The sequence below is a fragment of the Lepisosteus platostomus genome, chromosome 4 (assembly GCF_059453375.1).
Source record: "Lepisosteus platostomus isolate fLepPlt1 chromosome 4, fLepPlt1.hap1, whole genome shotgun sequence".
NCBI classification, from domain to species: domain Eukaryota; kingdom Metazoa; phylum Chordata; class Actinopteri; order Semionotiformes; family Lepisosteidae; genus Lepisosteus; species Lepisosteus platostomus.
In genome coordinates, this window is record NC_142614.1 from 11,854,760 (window position 1) to 11,873,333 (window position 18,574).

At 41.1% G+C, this 18,574-nt stretch overlaps 1 protein-coding gene across 15 annotated transcripts in view; it reads right to left on the bottom strand.

Annotated features, from left to right (window-relative positions):
- LOC148672651 (prostaglandin D2 receptor 2-like) overlaps positions 1-18,574 on the bottom strand; it is a 57,554-nt gene that overhangs the window by 17,212 nt on the left and 21,768 nt on the right. For 4 of the 15 annotated variants that reach the window (XR_015935840.1, XR_015935839.1, XM_088628471.1 and 1 more), the window contains exons 3-4: positions 6,972-7,127; positions 6,593-6,667 (exon numbers count right to left, since the gene is read on the bottom strand). The gene's annotated coding sequence lies outside the window, so the exon portion shown is untranslated. Of the gene's footprint in view, positions 1-3,564; positions 3,704-6,592; positions 6,668-6,870; positions 7,669-18,574 lie in introns of those variants that run through there. The other 11 variants (XM_088628472.1, XM_088628469.1, XM_088628474.1 and 8 more) reach the window with 8 other exon arrangements.

Sequence of the window (18,574 nt, forward strand, 5' to 3'; positions counted from 1 at the left end):
TTCACATGAAGAGTGAAACGTGAACCACAGGAAACAAGTGGAAGCTATGTGGATTTGCTGAAAACTGTGAAGCTGTGTGTGCATTTAAACCCAAGAACAGGAGCCACTACTTTTCCACGTAGAGTTGTGGGAGTGTGGAACAATCTACCCTACTGTGTTGCTGAAGCAGATGTTTTCAAGAAACAGCAGGAACAGATCCTGGGATCGATTAACTATTAACTAACAACTGGGCTACTTGGGTTGGATTGGCTTGTATCTACAGTAACTGCTGTTTCAGAAAATGGAGCATTTAAGTTAATTCATGATGATCAGTTCGATTTTCATAGGCAAGTAGGATGACAGGTCAGTTAGCAAGAAAATGGGAACCAGTTGATGACATGAGCTGCCCCACATGAAAAGCACAATTTTTACTTTTAGCTAGAAAAGGCAGAACTCAGCAGTAGGTTGAGCCCACTGCCCACACGAGTGAGGAGTGATTTCAGCATGGAGCCTATAGTATGTCAGACATCACTGCAGATTGGCTCAGTGTGCGCTGTGTGTGGTGCCAAAGGGCAGGGCTGTCTTGCCCTCAATGAAATAATTTAGTAATTCCAGTCTCTCCCTGGAGAAAGCAAAACCAACCACACACTTCACTCTCAATTCATAGGTAGTTAGCCAATCAGATTACAGCTGCAAAGGACTTGATTAGACAGGGAGGGTGCTATCTGACTTGACTAACATGACTAGCAACTGTATTAGGACACAGGCCTCATTCTATTGGCCAATCAAAAGCAATTCCAGGTCAGAGTCTGCCCAGTCCATTTTGTAAGTCCTTTACCTCTCTTTCTATGGAACTTTCATACTAATTAGTTTAGCAGATCCATCCATTTTCTAACTGCTTCTTCGTATTCAGGGATCCCAGCAACACACACACCAGGGCCAATTTTCCTAGAAGACAATTTACCTACAGTACCAGTATGTTGTTGAACAGGGGGAGGAAACCACATGTGACCGCCACAGTTCCCCGCAGGCTCGCGCCCTCGCCGCTCCGCCCTGCCGGTTTGTCCTAACTGGGAGGGAACCCGGGACCCAGCCGGCCGAGCTAAAGAAGACCTCCGCCAGCCCGGGCGGCTGAGTTCCCTGTTACGCGCAGGGAGGGCGGTGACGTCACCGTGCTGCAAGCAGCTCCGCTACACAGAGCACCCGGACAAAACCCACACGAACATGGGGAGACCGCAAACACTACGCAGACAGCACCAAAAGTCTGGAGTTGAATGCAAGGCTCACTGTGCCACCTTTCAGCCCTCCATGTTATTTATGATATTTATGATCGTAAACATTAGCACAAAAATATTTTGCTGTTCTCCCTTGATACCGAAAAGGTGTTTGGTTGCAGTGAATGGTTAGATGTGGAAGTATTTGGATTTGGTCTAGGTTTTATATATATGGTGCAAGTTTGATATATCAATTCATCTATACTGACTCCCTCTTTGGAGCTGCTGTCTCAAGTTTAATAATAATAATCATCATCATCGTTCTTACACTTATATACTGCTTTTCTGGACTATTCACTCAAAGCTCTTTGTGTGAACACATGTCCTCTTGTTCTTTCATAATTTGTGATTTCAGTTCCTTATTGTTTTAACTTGCCGACAGAATTAATTGGGCACCATCAATGCTCATGAAACTCAATTTAGATGTAAAGGTAGATGGAATCAACAATTCCAGATGATTTAAAATTGTCTTGGTTTCTTCTTTCACTGCAGTTTATAAAGTTAATTACATCCCCATCTTTAATCAGATTTAATGTGATTAGCAATGACGGTTTCCTTACTACAGTATATGCCCTGGCAATGCAAAACAGTTACAACAGAAGACAAATGTTTTACTGTGATTAAACATTTTGTTCCCTGTTACCTTTATCCCTTTACCTTGATATTTTTAAGGGAAGCCAATTTTGATTTTCTGAATTCCAAACAGAACAAACATAATAAACGTTCTTGTATTCCTTTGACAATGGACAAAGTATCTCTTAGCACTTTTTATGATCTGAAAAAACCCATGGCCCAAATCATTTAAGCCATTTCCTATTTGGAATGACAATAATTTATTAATGGTATGTTAATCTTTATTTATCCTCCTTAATTGGATAATAGTATATTTACTTTAAATATATTTTCACATGTAAAGGGCTTGCATGAACTCAACAAAAACTTCCCCGTCCCTTGTAATCCCTGTTTTTTAAACTTAAGACTCAGAGCTGTCCTGAATACCTATGTACTCACATGGTATTTAATATGTTATCCCCCCTGACAAAATAGTCAATTATAGGATGTGGCTCAAGAAGGTGACCATAAATCAACTATTATCTCAAAACCTGTTGAGAGTAGTATGTAATACTCTACAAGTTCCAAAAAGGGTGTGAGCTATTAAAGTAGGGGTGGCACCATGGCCAGTGGTCAGCATTGCTGCCTCCCACCACTGTCTGTGTGGAGCTTGCATGTTCTATCCGTGTTTGCATGGGTTTCCACTGAGTGCTCCTGTTTTCATCTGACAGTACAAAGACACACAGGCAGGTTTATTGGCTTCTTGCAAATGTGGCCCTGGCATAAGTGTTTGAGCGTGTGTGTGTCTGTGTTTCCCTTATCATGGACTGGTGTGCTGTACAGGGTGTATCCCGCCTTGTGCCCGTTGCTTGCCAGGATAGTCTCCAGCTCTCCCACGACACTGTACTGGATGATGCAGTTAGAAAATGGATGGATGGAAATGTGACAGCCACTCAGCTCTGATGACCATCTGCACATCCAGATCTCTAATGGCTGAGTTCCTGGCTATTTTTAAACCGTGTGCTCCATCATGTGAGGTGAGAGAGACGAAGGCACAGATATTGCACACCAGGGTTGGGCAACAGAGCCACAGTCAGAGAAACTGAACTGACAGTGCATCAAGAGACAACACGCCACAGAAAATTTAGTTTTGTTTTTCTTCTGTTTGAAGCACAAGAATAACATTGTAGCCATTATTAGCTCCCAAAACTCCCTCCTGTGTGTTAATTGATTTTAAACTTGTACCAGAAAATATTTGCCTTGCTTACATACTTCATAGAATTATTTGACTATTTTTTTATGGGACTCTCAAATCCACTATGTCGAGGGTTTGACTTTCTGAAGGAAGTTTTAAATTTGGATTTCTGTGCCATGTGCTACAGGACCAAAATGACTCCGAGCAAGTCGAGCAGCTTATCCTAGTCAGGTACTGATGTTGGCATGGAGTTTAGAGTGAACAGTGTGACAGGGACTCCGGGAATGTATTTCAATATGGCGGATGCACATTTGTATATAAATCACTTATAACCTGTAAGACAGGAAGATACAATTAACACAGTGTTTATAACCTGGTAATAAGTGACTCTTCCTCTTGATTAATTTCTGTAACACCTGCTGGATAAGAGCTTTTCAGGACCAGGGTTAGAGAGTCCTGACTTAAGGAAACTCAGTTTTGTGAGAAAAATGCCTGTTGTATGTCCTGGAAAAGATAAGTCATGAATTACTATTTCTAACACATAACATCTATCCATCTTCTTACCCCGTCTACCAATTCAGGAGCGTGGGGGAGCCCGAGTCTATCCCGGCTACACACTCACACCAGGGCCAATTTTCCTAGAATGCAATTTGCCAACCAGTATGTTGTTGGACTGTGGGAGGAAACCAGAGCACCAGAGCACCTGAACGGGAAAAATAAGCACAAAATGGGAAGAGACACCAGTCCATCACATGGCATGAACACAAACACTCACACACTCACACCAGGGCCAATGTTTCCAGAAGCCAATTAACCTTCCAACACATCTTTGGACTGTAGAAAGAAACCCACTCAAACACTGGGGGAACATACAAACTCCACACAGATAGCACCCCAGGTCAGTAATTGAACGCAGGACCCCAGTGCAGTGAGTCAGCGAAGCTAACCACTGTGCCACACCCTAACACAGCTCATTTCTGTGAAATCCCACTTTAGATGTGATCCTAGGAAGATTTGCAAAAGAAGAGAAGGTTCTGGCTCCAGATTAATCACATTCTTCTCTTGACTTGTTACATGGGACTTCTCAATTGCTAAAGACTCGGACTCAGGTGCAGTGAATATCAATCAAGAATTAAATAATTTGTTCAACTAACTCCTTAAGTACCAAGAGTTTGAAGCACTGGACTGGACCACGTTTTTATGAGTTTTGTTGGTTTTTCCTTAATGTATAATGAGAATCTTCTACGACAATTTATGTTTTCCCATGGGTTAACTGAAGAAAATTGGAACCATGACACTTCTTTATGTGTAAAATTCCCACTTTTTCATTCACCCTGAGTTGAGCTATCTTGTTATTCCGTTAATTGAATTCCATATTCTTATCTGAATTCAAAACAAAGGAGCCCAGAAACTGAGGACTGAAGTTGTCCCCTCATATTTTGTACAACAAATGTATATTCTGTATCTGAACACCTAACCCACATCGCCTGATAGCATCAAACAGGCAGATCGGTCCACTCTCACAGACCTACTTGTGACTTCAAAAGCAAGCACAGCACAATCTGACAACAAGGAGGGCTGAGACAAAATCACACTTACTTCTTCAGCAGAATCTAAATCTAAACACTTGCATGCTGTCCTCAACAGTGCAATCTTGTAATCGGAATTGAAAAATAATGCAATTAACAGATTGAGAATGCTAGCAACACAGGATCAAAAGACCAGAGCAGTGGTGAGCCAGAAACTGGTTATTGTGCCGATGGCAAGGTCCCAGATTTGCAATGAATTTGTAATGGTTTCAGTAATTGTGGGACAAGTGAGCTTTCTTTCACTGGTCTGCTTGATAGGAGCATTTTGATTTCAATACAATTTTAGCCCCTTCAAATCTGAGTTCACTGCCCTCTGTGCTGTGCTCTTCCCGGAGTATATCGTACAGCCAACTCAATGGTTACACAATCCATCCTGCTTAACACTTTGTACCACTGACAAATTCTTAAAGCTGTTGACATCTTCAGATCTGAGGCGTGTCAAGGCTGTGCCCACATATCAGCTGTGGCACACAGCTGTATCTTGGAAATTAATTTCTGGCTCAGTGCATACCCTATCCACTGTCACAAGAGATGGAGTAGATCATTTTTTATTGGAATAGAAATCTGCACAGATGTAAACAAAGAACAAGGTTTGTGTTATGTTATGGACTTCAGATCAAACCAAGCTTTTCCTGTATTCTGGGTGAAGAAGAGTATTTTACATCAAGATTAAGAAAGGTGTAGATTCACCCATGAGCTGATCTGTTGGCAGTTACACTACACAAGAAGCAGAGATGCAGAATATCCAGTTAATTTGGCATTACTCTAAGAGTCTTAAAGAGAATGACTAGGATGTTTCTGGGTGGTGTTTATTATTATTACTATAATAATAATAATAATAATAATAATAATAATAATAATAATAATAAACTTTATTTATATAGCACCTTTAAAGGTGGCTTCTCAAAGCGCTTTACAGGATGAGTATAAGTGGTGGTCTATGACCAAATCTTTACACACATTTTCAGATAGGACAATACGTCATTTTTAGTAGTAGGGCGGTTCATCAAAATAACGATAACAAATCTGTAGTGCACTGTACTACAGAGAATGCATTTTTAGATAAATGTAAACTGCAGAAACAAACTTTACGTATATACAACATTAGTCATATTTCACAATTCCGTGGTTCAGATAAGATCAACATTTTGCGGAATCATTTGTTTCTGAATAGGATGGCAGTGTGGAAATGCATGTATTAAAAACTGCCTAGAGCAAAGATCACTACCATAAATTGCTCAAAGTGAGCACCATCGCAAAGGGTTCGGAACTCAGCTGTGTTCACATTTTATCTTTAATAGGAAGTCATTTAGCAAGTCTTAACTCGCATTAACTTACGGTAACTTTCTCGCATATTAGTATAGTGCAATGCGTAAGGAAAGCGTTACGGAAGTGCCCCTGCAATTTAAAGATAGGCAAATAAAAATACATCCTATCATGTATTCCAGTCAGTATTTTATTTATTGCACAGTATTGCACAAAAAAAGGGACTGCCCTTTAATGAACTATGGCCAGTTCAAACAGCATCATCGTTAGGCTGTGCCGTATAGTGGGAAATTTCGCAATCAGCAAACAATGGACGTAGTGAAATACGTTTGATTAAAATGATAGGCTTGAGCAGTTAACCATTACTCTGAATTTAAATAGTTCCGGTGGGTAGCTGCGTCAGCATGCGTAAGCTGCAAAGGAACAAGTAATAGGTTTATTCCATGCTGAAAAAAGAAGAAAGAAAACACAACGTTTCGGCCGTGGAGCCTTCTTCAGGTGTCAACTTCTCCACACCTGAAGAAGGCTCCACGGCCGAAACGTTGTGTTTCCTTACTTCTTTTTTCAGCAAGGAATAAACCTATTACTTGTTCCTCTAAATTTAAACGTCTGCTAACTCTAACGTTCATACAAGGGCGTCTCTAAAGTCGCTGTCCAAACCAGAGTTGTCTCTGCAGTCAACACAACAATCTCTGTAGCGAACACTACGAACAAGGCACATTTTAAAATTATCTTACCTCTACAACTGCATATCAGAAGTTAAGCGAACGAATTTGTCTTCGGCTCAGAAATTCCACCCGTGCTTGTTTTAGCTAAGGAAAAAAAAAGTATAGATATTTGAGCAAACACATATGCATCAGTCGATTTGCAAACGAATATACATACACGTTTTTGCTCCAAATCACAAATTTGCTATTGCTTTTCCAGTTCAAGGTCTAAATACTTTTAAAAGGTGACAAAATAAGCACCAGGTATTACAAGTAAATGTTTTCACGTAAAAAATATTTTCACTGACCCTGGCGTTTCAACACAGTTTTCGAAAATGTTGATCTTAATAAAAATATATTTAATGTCCAATTGCTCTTTAATGACGCTCCCTCCTGATCAAGCGCACACATTCACAAATACGCTGTTCCTCCGGAGTTCGTGGCTGTCGGTAAGTTACCCGGTGTGCTAAGGTAAGCGTCTCTCCTGTCGGGGTGAAAAGCAGGGGGAGATCTCTAAGGGTGTCGCTTCGCGGAGCAGCGCATCTCCCTGACGCTCCTATGGTCGCTGTGGGGAGGAAAAGACGTTTCTCTTTTTAAAACGCCGCTGTCGATGCCAGCCAAACGACGTTTTCGCCCAGAGTTAAGAAGAAACCACAAACAGAATCACAGATAGCTCTTTAATTTGCTAAGGTTTTTCGTCCACTTTTTTTTCTGGAGGCTGAAGCGACAGAGCTATCATCGTAAGAAAAAGCGCCAGAAACTAAGCAAGTGTTCACACGAAATCTTCAAATGTACTGTATCTTATGTCAGACATGGGCGTTGCGTAACAGACTGCCTTTCCAAATTGTAGAGGATTTTTTCTGCTTTGTAAAGTTCAAACGATATCGTTTTTCTCTTATTGTATTCTTTTTCGCTATTGAAAACGCGCTTTCTCTCTGTTGTTTCTGCTTTCTTAGGTGTCCAGTGCTATTTTAAAAGTCACTCTCAGCTTTTGTCCACTACTGTGCGGGGCGAGTCCTCTCAATCCCACTGTTATCCAGGCCGCGCCTCTTCAAAGCAATGCCTTTTAAATTTTAGATATGAAAACCAAACAAGCAAAAATCTTTTTTATGTTAAGGGTGACTCCTCCAGTCCGATAGCTATGTTTAAACTGGGCTTAAATTCAGTATTGCTGTGCTTTATTACACTAAAATGGTTTCCAGCAACATTCACAAAGTTGTGGTTACATTCAGACCTGCTTTTAGTACAATATGAACCTGGAGAGTAAACCAGTATGTCTCCTGGTCCGCAGAGCACTTGGTCTTTTGCATTTATCAAAGCCATCTTGCTTCACTTAGAAGCACAGCTACCGAAGTGAGAGTAATCATTAATATCCTGTTTGCAGAAACTGACAAGAGACAGGGTGTAACTTGAAATTTCTCTTCAGACTAAATCCAGCTGCACTTATCCATTCCTGGGCTTGCACTGCACAGCCCATGACAAGAAACAGTGCTAGAAAATTAAACTAATTTACAGATTGGATTACTTGACTCTTCTGTTCAACTCATGATTTTTGCTTCTTCCAAAGATTAGAAGCTAGTAAAAAGCTTGTTTTCAGCATTGCTTGTTTCTCTGGGCATGAATTTTTAAAAGAAATCTTTCAAATGTTATATTCCATCCAGCCATCCACCCAGACACAGACACGCACACACTCACATTAACCTGCCAATATGTCTTTGGACTGTGGGTGGAAACCGGAGCACTTGAAGGAAATGCACATACTTTTACACATACAAATTTGCTGAATCTGATCATTTTTAAGAGTGATGCCTCCACTTTTAGTGTTCCACATTACATAAAATGACATTTTTCTATATTGTAACGTGTATCTGCTAACATTTTAGAATGCTTACAAAAAGAGCAAAGAGGATTTTATTGCTTTTTTTGAGTATTCATGCGACTGGAATGTGCATTCTCTTCCTTTTCAATTGTTACCATAATGGAAAAGAAGGCCATTAGACCCATTTAAAGCAAACCTGTTCTGGTTCCCTTGTTAAACCAATATTAAAGAATACCAGTGTAATGCAAACCCGCAGCTGTAAATTAATCCATAAAATGTACTTATTTGGGAAAGTTATAAAGAGGCTTTTTTAAAGCAGGTGTTTTTATGATTTCCTTTTTTCTCTGAAAAAATGTATTAGTTATTACAAGCACATTTATCTTAGAATCATTTATAATGTACTCTTGTTGCTTTGAAACCTTCTTTCCTGACACATCTCATGTTTTTAGTGAACCACAAAAACTCACAATCAGATAGCGTCTAAATAAACACCTGCTCCACTCTCTTTCATTTCAGCACGCCTAAATTTAGGTTAATCTCTAGTACCAGTAAAAAGTCAGAACTGGTAAGAATGAGAGAGGGGCATCAGGTTGGCTGGAAAATTTAGGGACCTTTGTCCAATTATCCACCTCTGCTTGGGAAATCCCAGTCCCAATCAAGGCACTGAAAAAAAATCCTTTACTGGTTTGTGAGGTAGTAAGAAGTGGCTTTGAGAGAAAGCCACCACGTTGGCTCATAATTCATGCCCAGCTGTGGTCTTGAGCCAATATGGCCACCTGTTGACTTGGGCGAAACTGCAGACTGAAGAGTGGCCCTCAGTTAATTGCGAGGGAGTGAAATCTGTCAGGATAGGCTGTGCGCAGAATGGGGCAGAATCTCCCACCTCTCTGGGCTACTGAAAAGTTTTATAAGAACTCTTATAAAATCAATTTTATGAAAAGTGCAGGTCCAGATAATGTGTGTGGTAGGGTCCTACAATCTTGTGCAGATCAGCTTTGCAATATTTAGTTTTCTCTTCCAGATGTCCCTAAACTTACAGATCATTCCCTCTCTGTGGAAGAAATCCATCATTATTCCTATTCCTAAAACTGCCAAGCCTAGTGGCCTTAACAGCTACAGGCCCGCAGCCCTCACATATCTCCTAATGAAAACTCTTGAGAGAATAGTGAAGCAACACATCACAAAGATCACACAAGCCCTCATTGACCCCCTGCGGTTTGCAAACAGGGAAAGGAGGGGAGTAGACGATGCAATACACACATTGTTAAATCTGGTCTATCAACATTTGGAACAACCAGGGACCTTTGTAAGGATTTTATTTGCTGACTTCTCCTCTGCTTTCAACACAATACAACCACTGTTGCTTGCAAAGAAACTCTCAAAGCACTTCAGTCTGAATGAGAACTTAATAAGGTGGGTGCTAGACTTGCTAACTAACAGCTCTCAACAGGTCAAATTGGGGAAGTGCTTATCTGACTTCGCAACACATCAATTGGATCACCACAGGGCTGTGTCTTGTTCCCTCTGCTGTACATTTTGTACACCAATGATTGCATATCCAAACTGACAGACATCTCATTAAGTTTGCTGATGACACAGCCCTGGTCAGTTTATTAAAGGACACAGAATACCATCATAGGCCCATTCTAAATGATTTTACAAACTGGTGCAACGAGTTCTCCCTAAAGTTAAATGTTTCAAAAACAAAGGAACTGGTTATTGATTTTAGGAAAAATACCACACCCCCTCAACCCACTACAATTGATGGTCAGCCTGTTGAAATTGTCGATGACTGTAAGTACTTGGGACTGGTCATTGACAAAAACCTAAAATGGGACAAATATTGTAAATACTATCTATAAAAAAGGCCAACAGAGGCTCTTCTTTCTTAGAAAACTCAGGTACTTTAAGGTAGATAAAACTATCCTTACACTTTTCTACAAATCATTCATTGGAAGTGTCTTAACATACTGCTTCACTTGTTGGTTTGGCAACATAAGTACCGGTAATTGTAACAGGTTGGGTAAATTAGTGAATATAAGTGGCAAAATAATTGGGAATAATCAAATCAGCTTAAGCATCCTTTACAAAACCCTCTAAGAAAGCCAAAAGCATCAGGGAGTGTGTGTCTCACCCCCTCCATTGCGAATTCACACTTCTCTCATCTGGGAGATGCCTCTGTGCCCTCAGGTGTAAAACCAACAGACTCAGGAAATCTTTCATTCCCACTGCAATTACACTCTTAAACAATGCAAAGTAACTACCTTGTCTCTTGTTAGTTTTCTCCTGTAACACTTCTGTTGTCACGATTGTAATCCCTCCTCTTAAGGGTGCTCCGGCTCTTTCACATTTTAGTTGATTATGTGCAGCTGCCTCCAATCCTGCCCCTGCTTATTTAAGGCGGGGGCTCTCGTTACTCCCGGAAGATGGACGCCCGGAGGCCCACCTACCATCAAGTCGCCCTATGCCCGCGGCTTGAGGGCACAGGCCTCCTATGGCTCCAGCTCAGTCCGGGGCTCAGAGCGCCTGTCCCCGTCATCCCATCTTTACTCCTTCTCCCTGCACCGGATCCCATTCCAGTTTTTAACTGTGTCTTGTTTTCGTCTCGTCTGGATTTCCCGGTTTTGGACTCTTGGACTTCGCCCTGGATATCCCCCCTGGACTCCCTCAGACTTGTTTGCCATGGTCACACTCCCCCGAGCACCAGTTCACCGTCGTCATGCCCCCCTGTTCGTCAGCCTGCCCAGTTCCTCGCTGTCTCCGCCCCGTGTCTGTTTCACTCCCTTCCGGATTCTGCCGTCTGCATAGGGTCCTGATCTACACATCCCTGGCATCTGTATTCTCTTCCCTTTTAATGATGTTTATTGTCATTGAGTTGTGTTTGACTGTGCCGTAAAACACATTTCTCCTAGGACACAATAAAGTTTGAATTGAATACTCGCCGCTTGGGAGGACAGCGAGTGAGATCTTCAGAGAGGAGTTCTCTCTAGGGACTGATTGGTTTGGTTTGCAGGCTTGTGGGACTCACTGAGCTAGAGAGGCATGAGAAAATACAGCTTAAGCTGCTCTGAGGGACGTCACAGGTTCTAGACAGGTGGGCTGTGTGGAACTGGGTTTCCCAGGCTCAATGGTGATTAAGTTACTTTAGAGCTATGTACCGCTATCAGTGTAAAGGGTGTGTTATTTGTTCAAGCCTGCATAAAGTAGTCTCTACCCTGAGTCTAGAAGCAGTGTCATGATGAAAAAAATCCCCCGATTCTGGCCTCCCTTTCCCACAGTTTCAAAAGCACCTGCGAGGTAGTCATTTCACAAACAGGTGTCTACCATGGCAAAATCAATTAGTCAAGGAAATTTAACAATCCAGTGAGACTGGAAAGAAGCACTCCTGATCTCCTGATAAATAAGACAATTACACAAAGGTTGAGAAAACATAATGGATTTGGTAGACACACAACCAGTGAAATTAAACTAAGTGCAAACTGATCCTGAGAGTAGGAATATACATTACAGCATGTGAGAGCGCATGCCATTAGGGAACATATTCTCTGTCGTAGTTGGTTTCCCACAACTGGTCAGGTGACTGATCAGCAGCTCCTTCTCCCAGAGGAATCTTGTTGTCCCTACTGGGGCTGGGCTCTCACAAGCCAAACAGCAAACAAAATATTTGGGTGCACAGTTAAAAGAATGTGGAGTTAAAATCAAGTTCAAGATTTTCATCATACCATTAATTGGGAATTTAGAATATTGTGTTGAGTTTTTGGCACCATACAATGAAAAGGACAGAGCTCAGAGTTTAGAAAGAGCTCACAGAAGAGTAACAAAAACAATTTCCTTTTTTCAGGGAATTCTTATAAATAGATACTATAGATTAAAGGAGCTAAATCTCTTCAGTATAGAACACAGGAGACCAAGTACATAAATCTTAAGGGGTGTATAAGGGGTTAAGGGGTGAATTTACAGTATACAGGGTCAACACAGGTGATTATTTTACACTTAGTAGTGACACATTGACAAGGGTTTCAAAACTGGGAATGAAAAATGAAACGAACTGAGGAAAGAGAATAGGATGCAGTGGTTGTCTGGAAATGAATTCCCTTGTTATGTTCGGACGTCCCAGTTTTACAGTTGTGAGATCACAGCCCTGTCAGAGCTACATTTCCCAGAAGCCTCTGGGGGGAAGGGGTTTCTGCTCTCAGTTACTTGACCATTTGCTGGAAGACAATTGGTCACAAGGTGGTTTCCTGTGTAGGTCAGTTGGAGTGACATTGGCCATCTGGAGGACAGATAGTGGAACCTCTATGTGTGCGATTCACCAGAGGGAGAATGACCTACTGAGGACCGAAGGAATCTGTGAGTTTTGGTGAAAGTCAACTGTGAAATTGAGATTTATGGAAGACTGAAGAGCCTCAGAGGGTGAATGATTTGTTTTGAAGCCGGTCAGCAGTTTAGCTACCCCGTATGCTAGATTGGGCCTGGAAGAAGTTTAGTCAGCAGCTCAAAAGGAGCTTAAAGTTTTGTTTGGTGTTTATTTTGGTTGTGGTGTATTTTGAATATTTTTTCTTTAATGTAAAAATAAAGAGCACTGTTTATATAAGCTTACAGCTGTGTTTGGGCTTTGTCCTGGACCCACCTATTTTAAAGATACCATTACGACATGCCCAAGTGAGTTGTCAGGAGTTTAGAAACAGCTGTAAAAGATATCCCTTATTGTCTGTTTTCTTTTCACTGCAACATCATTATTTGGCAAGACCAGACCTTATTCGATCTTGCTGTGTTGGATTGGACTGTAATATTGACAGGCACATGCACTGTCCAATCAGAACAATCTGTGACCTGTGACCCCGCCATAAATTGTCGCAATCCGCCCAATCACAAAGAATTGTGTCTAAAATGCTGGCTAGCAATGCATCCATGAAAGGCTTATACAATCCGGGAATGGAGTGTCACAATGTTCAACTCCATACAGAAATTTAATGGGGTCTGGAAAAAATCCCATCCTGGCCACACACCCCTAATTCCAGGGCTTGGGAGAATGCCCCAGCATTCATCCTGGTATTTTACATTATTTGTTTAGCTCCTTGGTGCGTGTTTGCAGGAATAGTTATAAATGTCTGCTAAGTGATTTATCTTGGCATTACAGCTCAGAAAAGGAAAAGATCTGAATAAAAGGAAGGCTCCTGTTTCGTTCCCATTAAAAGCATTGTGAACCTTTCCCAAAGTTGGTGCTGTTGTGTTTCTGTACCTCACCAGCTCATGGAAAGGGTGGGGGGAGGGGTGCAGGCTGTCTTTCGACCTCATGTTCCCCTGAAGTAATTTACATCTGGCGTGACACAAAGAAACTGTGCTTTTATCAACGGAGTTGCGACTGTCTGGAACGTATTTCCCTGGTCAGGTGGAAAGGCTCTGGGCCTGTCGTAAACGGCAGTATTCTGAACCTTAATCTGAACCTTAAAGCCCATGGATTTTACTGCTTTCTCTCCCTGGACAGGAAATGACACATCAAAAGTGTACAAGATAAAGTACTTGGTCACAAATGAAGAAGGTGTCGAGGAGCTGTAGGTGCAGTTTTAAGTGATGGACTGCACAACCTGATAAAAACATGACTTACTCACATTCTTAAATAGTCCGATATTGATCACACGTTTTGTTACATAATCCTGAATTGCCTGAAGATTGATTTTCGCTTGGTCCAATGCACTGGCTTTCTCTCCTTCAATATTCTGATTCCTCGGCTCGCTTGCCCTTTTAAGCCATTTGAAATTACAGTGCAACACTACATCTACTTTTTGGAGATGCTGAATAACAGTGCAAAATATCTACCGAACATGAACATTGCTTGCTTTTTTTCTGCTCGAGTGCAGATTACCATCATTCTTTCACAATGTCTTAGGCACCCTGTGTGGTACATTAGCATCAAGTCCAGACGAGTGACTTCCTGTTCAACTTCTTTTCTGCAGAAAAGGGGTTGGCAGAGCAGGAAGGAGGGGGGTAACTTTTAAAATTCACAAAAAATGTTAAAACATTATTCTATTGTTATGCACACACTGTTTAGGGAATATTGCCCATACCTTTGAATGATTTCAGAAATCTTATTTGTGGCATAAGCTCTTGTCCCAAAGGAATCCATTATCAATCACAGTATCAATTATAAATAGAACCATTATTCTATGTTTGCAGTAAAAGATGTGTTTAGATGTCAGATCATATGGAACTCCTTGGTTTGAATATTAATTGAAATGTACAATTCCTGTACCAAGTGTGCTTTTTGAGGGGGTTATTTTGTCTTTTGTTAATGTTTTGGCAGCACCTAGATTTAGACTAGATTTTTGATTAGCACTGCAGTGGAAGTGATATATCTTTAATGAATAAGCATTTATAACAAGAATAAGAGTCATAACTAATACTTTAATAATAATAATAATAATAATAATAATAGCTTACACTTATATAGCACTTTTCTGGACACTCCACTCAAAGCACTTTACAGGTAATGGGGACTCCCTTCCACCACCACAAATGTGCAGCCCCACCTGGATGATGCGACGGCAGCCATAGTGCACCAGAACGCTCACCACACATCAGCTCTAACAAGTTGTGGGTCCGAGGTCTTGCTGCAGATCTTACTGTTGTACCTTGAAAGAGGTTCTTTACCCCAGTTGCACCAGTCCATACAGCTGGGCAGTATTCTGACAGACTGGCCACCAGTCTGGGAGGGTGGGGGTGGTTCCATGCTCTCTAGTCCATGACATAGCACCATGGAAACCAAGATGAACATTCTCCTGATGAGCCACTATAACTCTGGTCTTCATTGCACTACAGTAGGGTTAAATGCTTAACACAAGCTTTTCAGGCACAACACATTCATTTAAAACTCCCAATCACTATGCTGAGCTTTCAATGAAGATCCAGGAGGGATAAAAGAATACCTGATGTCATTTCCTGGGTTAAAAAAACTATAAATAATATGGGGGTGGCACAGTGGCTATCTGCCTGGGTTGCTATCTGTATGGAGTTCAAATATTCTCCCCAGTTTCGTGTGGGTTACCTCTGGGTGCTCTGGAAAATGAAGATGCTTACTTTGTGAAGTGGGATGGAGGATTGCAGATGGTCAGAGGTGAGGTTAGATGTAAGGCAGCATCTCTCTAGGGAAGTCACTTAAATTGATGGAAACCATTGTGTTTTAACAACAGTAGAGAAAAAAACTACAGATCTATCCAAAATAATGCATTGGAAGACTGCCAAACAAGTACAGAATCTTGGCTCCTCCAAGGAAACATCTGTTGCTTTTGCTTTGGATGGAGGTCTGCACTACTTAAATTAAGCCACACAAACAGGAATACGTCCAGCATAATCTACAGGAATGGAAGCGATCAGCTCGCTGCTGATATTCTGAGGTACTCGCTTCTTCATGCCCCCTTCTTCATGTCAGTACTGAAGGCAGTCATGGCATCTGGGCTCAGGTCCTACATAGCCGAATGAGGTGTGGTACTTCTTTCTCAGCTCCAGTTCCTGACAGATTGAAGGCACAACCTAAACATGACATAATTTACCGTTTAAAAGGACTGGCATTAACTACTGATGTTTTTTTTTCTTTCCAGAAAGATCAAATAACAGAAACCACATTTAAATGACCTTTTACTGTACATTTTTCTCATCAAGACATCCTATTTGTGTTTGCATTCTGAGCAGTTTGTATTCAGAAGTAAGGCTGCTGCATTGGACATGCCCAAGAGAAACCTCAATTGAAGAAATTGAACAAGTTGCCCTTGATACAAGGATCCACAACTTTCCAATGCAATTCCACCAAGACTGGGTGTGATGTCACCCCCATAAAAGATTCAGTGTGTTTTGTGAACACCATGTTTGCCTCTCGAGTCCCACACTACCACTGATTCCCTGTCACTGGGAGCACTGGGCTCTAGGGTGGTACGAGAGACCAGTAGGTTTACACAATACTGTATGTAGATTCTTGTCCACACCATAATCATGTGAGGAATGAGCTGCTGCCCTCAGTCAGCTGACCAGTTGGTGTAAGACGATTGGTCGGGTTACTGAGGGCAGCAGCTCATTTCCCAAAGCATTCTGGGATTTGTGGTCCACACAAGAATCTCCCTTTTGTTTGAACCTCCATCTTTGTTTGCCTTCTCACAGGTGCCCTAATGTTTCCTCCACAACTTGACTCTCCAGATCCATCTCCACTAAAGACAAGAAAAAGCTGAACGTAGAAACCTGCCTGTGGAGATGCCCTTCCTGCACGGTAGACCTGTGACCCAAGGCCTCCTGCCTTCCTGCCTGTGCTGAGCACACAATCTCCCTAAAACTAGATCATCCTAGCTAGCATGTGTTACAGCAGAGGTCAACAAAAAAGAGCAAGAAATCTTTGACTCGAGGTCCATAGTCCACACCCAGCTGGATACGTTCATCCAGAAAGTCAATTATCTGTCACAAAACACTCCCCTGGCCTCATACCAATATTCCCTTTTCCACATTTATCAGTCTTTTCAATCCTTCCCAAGATTCTAAAATACAAATTACTTATTTAATTTGCTGTGCCTTTATTGTTTTTCGACATTGAAGTTTTACATACAGCCAGAGGACTGAAAGATTGTTTTCTTTACAAATAATGAGTATTTAAGGAATGTAGAAAGAGACACATGTATTTAAGGGAAGCCTTAAGGGAGAAAAGATCAAGAATTTAGAAAGCCCACTTTTAAAAGATTCTGAATATGTTTCCTTTTAACTACTGTTTTCTCAGCTAAACTACACAAAGGATTTGACTGCGGTTATTTAAGCCATGCCATAGTGAGGGAGTAAAGGACAGTAAAGCACTGTCCTTCAGACAGCAAACTGGAAGGCAGTATAAACCAGGAACTATCTGGGAAAAAAAAACAATTTTCCTTGGCCCCCTGCAGAAGACCAATTATACATTCCAGGAGCCATAATCCAATTCAGTCCTTGTTTTATGCTGAGCCTGGTTATGCCTGTGTCTCCAGAAATAAAATGTTGACTTTAACCACAAAAAGAATTACATGTGGAATGCATCACGATTTGTGCCATGACAATGGTCTCAAGAGTTTATGTTGCCACCAGGCCTCTTCTCTTTGGCTTCCACATCAGCGCATGTAATATAATATAAACCAGGAGACAGATTTCTGGGTGCAAAGAAATAAAATTGTTCATCCTCAGCCAGACTGTTTTCAAACATGTGAACGCTACAAAGCTTGAGAGGAATTTTTGCGGTACATTGTACAGTTTTATCTAAATTGAAGAAATAACGATGTTTGGCAAAACTTGTACACCTCCACAGCTTTATATACAAATGAAATCATATTTGCTGCAGATCAATAGCTATCTTTGACTGAGTGAACATCTTTTAGTGTTACAAACGTCTTGATCATTTTCAGACCCATGTGAACAGAAAAATTGCTTTCCTTTGCGATATGTATTTCTTTCATTTTGATCCAGTTTTTATCAAACGATGCATTAGTATTGCATGTTAGCTAAGAGCTTTTAAGCAAACCGTTACAAGAAACTATTCTCAAGTTGGGAACCGTTTCACTTCCTTCACTTTTGCACAGAACATTGTGGTTGTACCTAGAAACACAATCATCATGATTTTTCAAAAAAGGAGGTTGCAAAATAATTCCTCTTCTGAAACAGTAATAGTAGTTGTAGTCCCACTTGTTAAAAACATCATTGAGAAGATTGTCTGACAACTGCTTGGCATTTCCTGGAGCAGTGACCACAAATTCACATTTGTCTCCGCTGGAGAGATTTCCACAGAACTTTGGGTATTTTTTTTAGCATTTCATTTTTGGAACAATAATGATTTAACTTGATTTCTCAATTGCATGACAAACCTTCTTTTTTAAATCTGGGTAAGTTTTAATGCAGTGCCAATTTTTGTGGGTAGGACACAGAAAGAGATCTGTGGCTGAAACCACACTGACATCTCACGATGTCTCGCTGCCTTGTGTTTTGTTTTTCAAAGATAAGCACGATCATGTCTGCGATTGAGGGGCAGAACCTTTAGATATGGGCCAATTACCAGTTAATTATAGCAAAAAAGAAGAGCAAAAGGCAGATTGTTCTCCTGATATGCTTTATCTGCAAGACTGTTTTGTGCACACCTCGAGAGAAACAAAATACCTGACTGGTAACCGAATGTCTGCTAACACAAATGTCACCTTTAC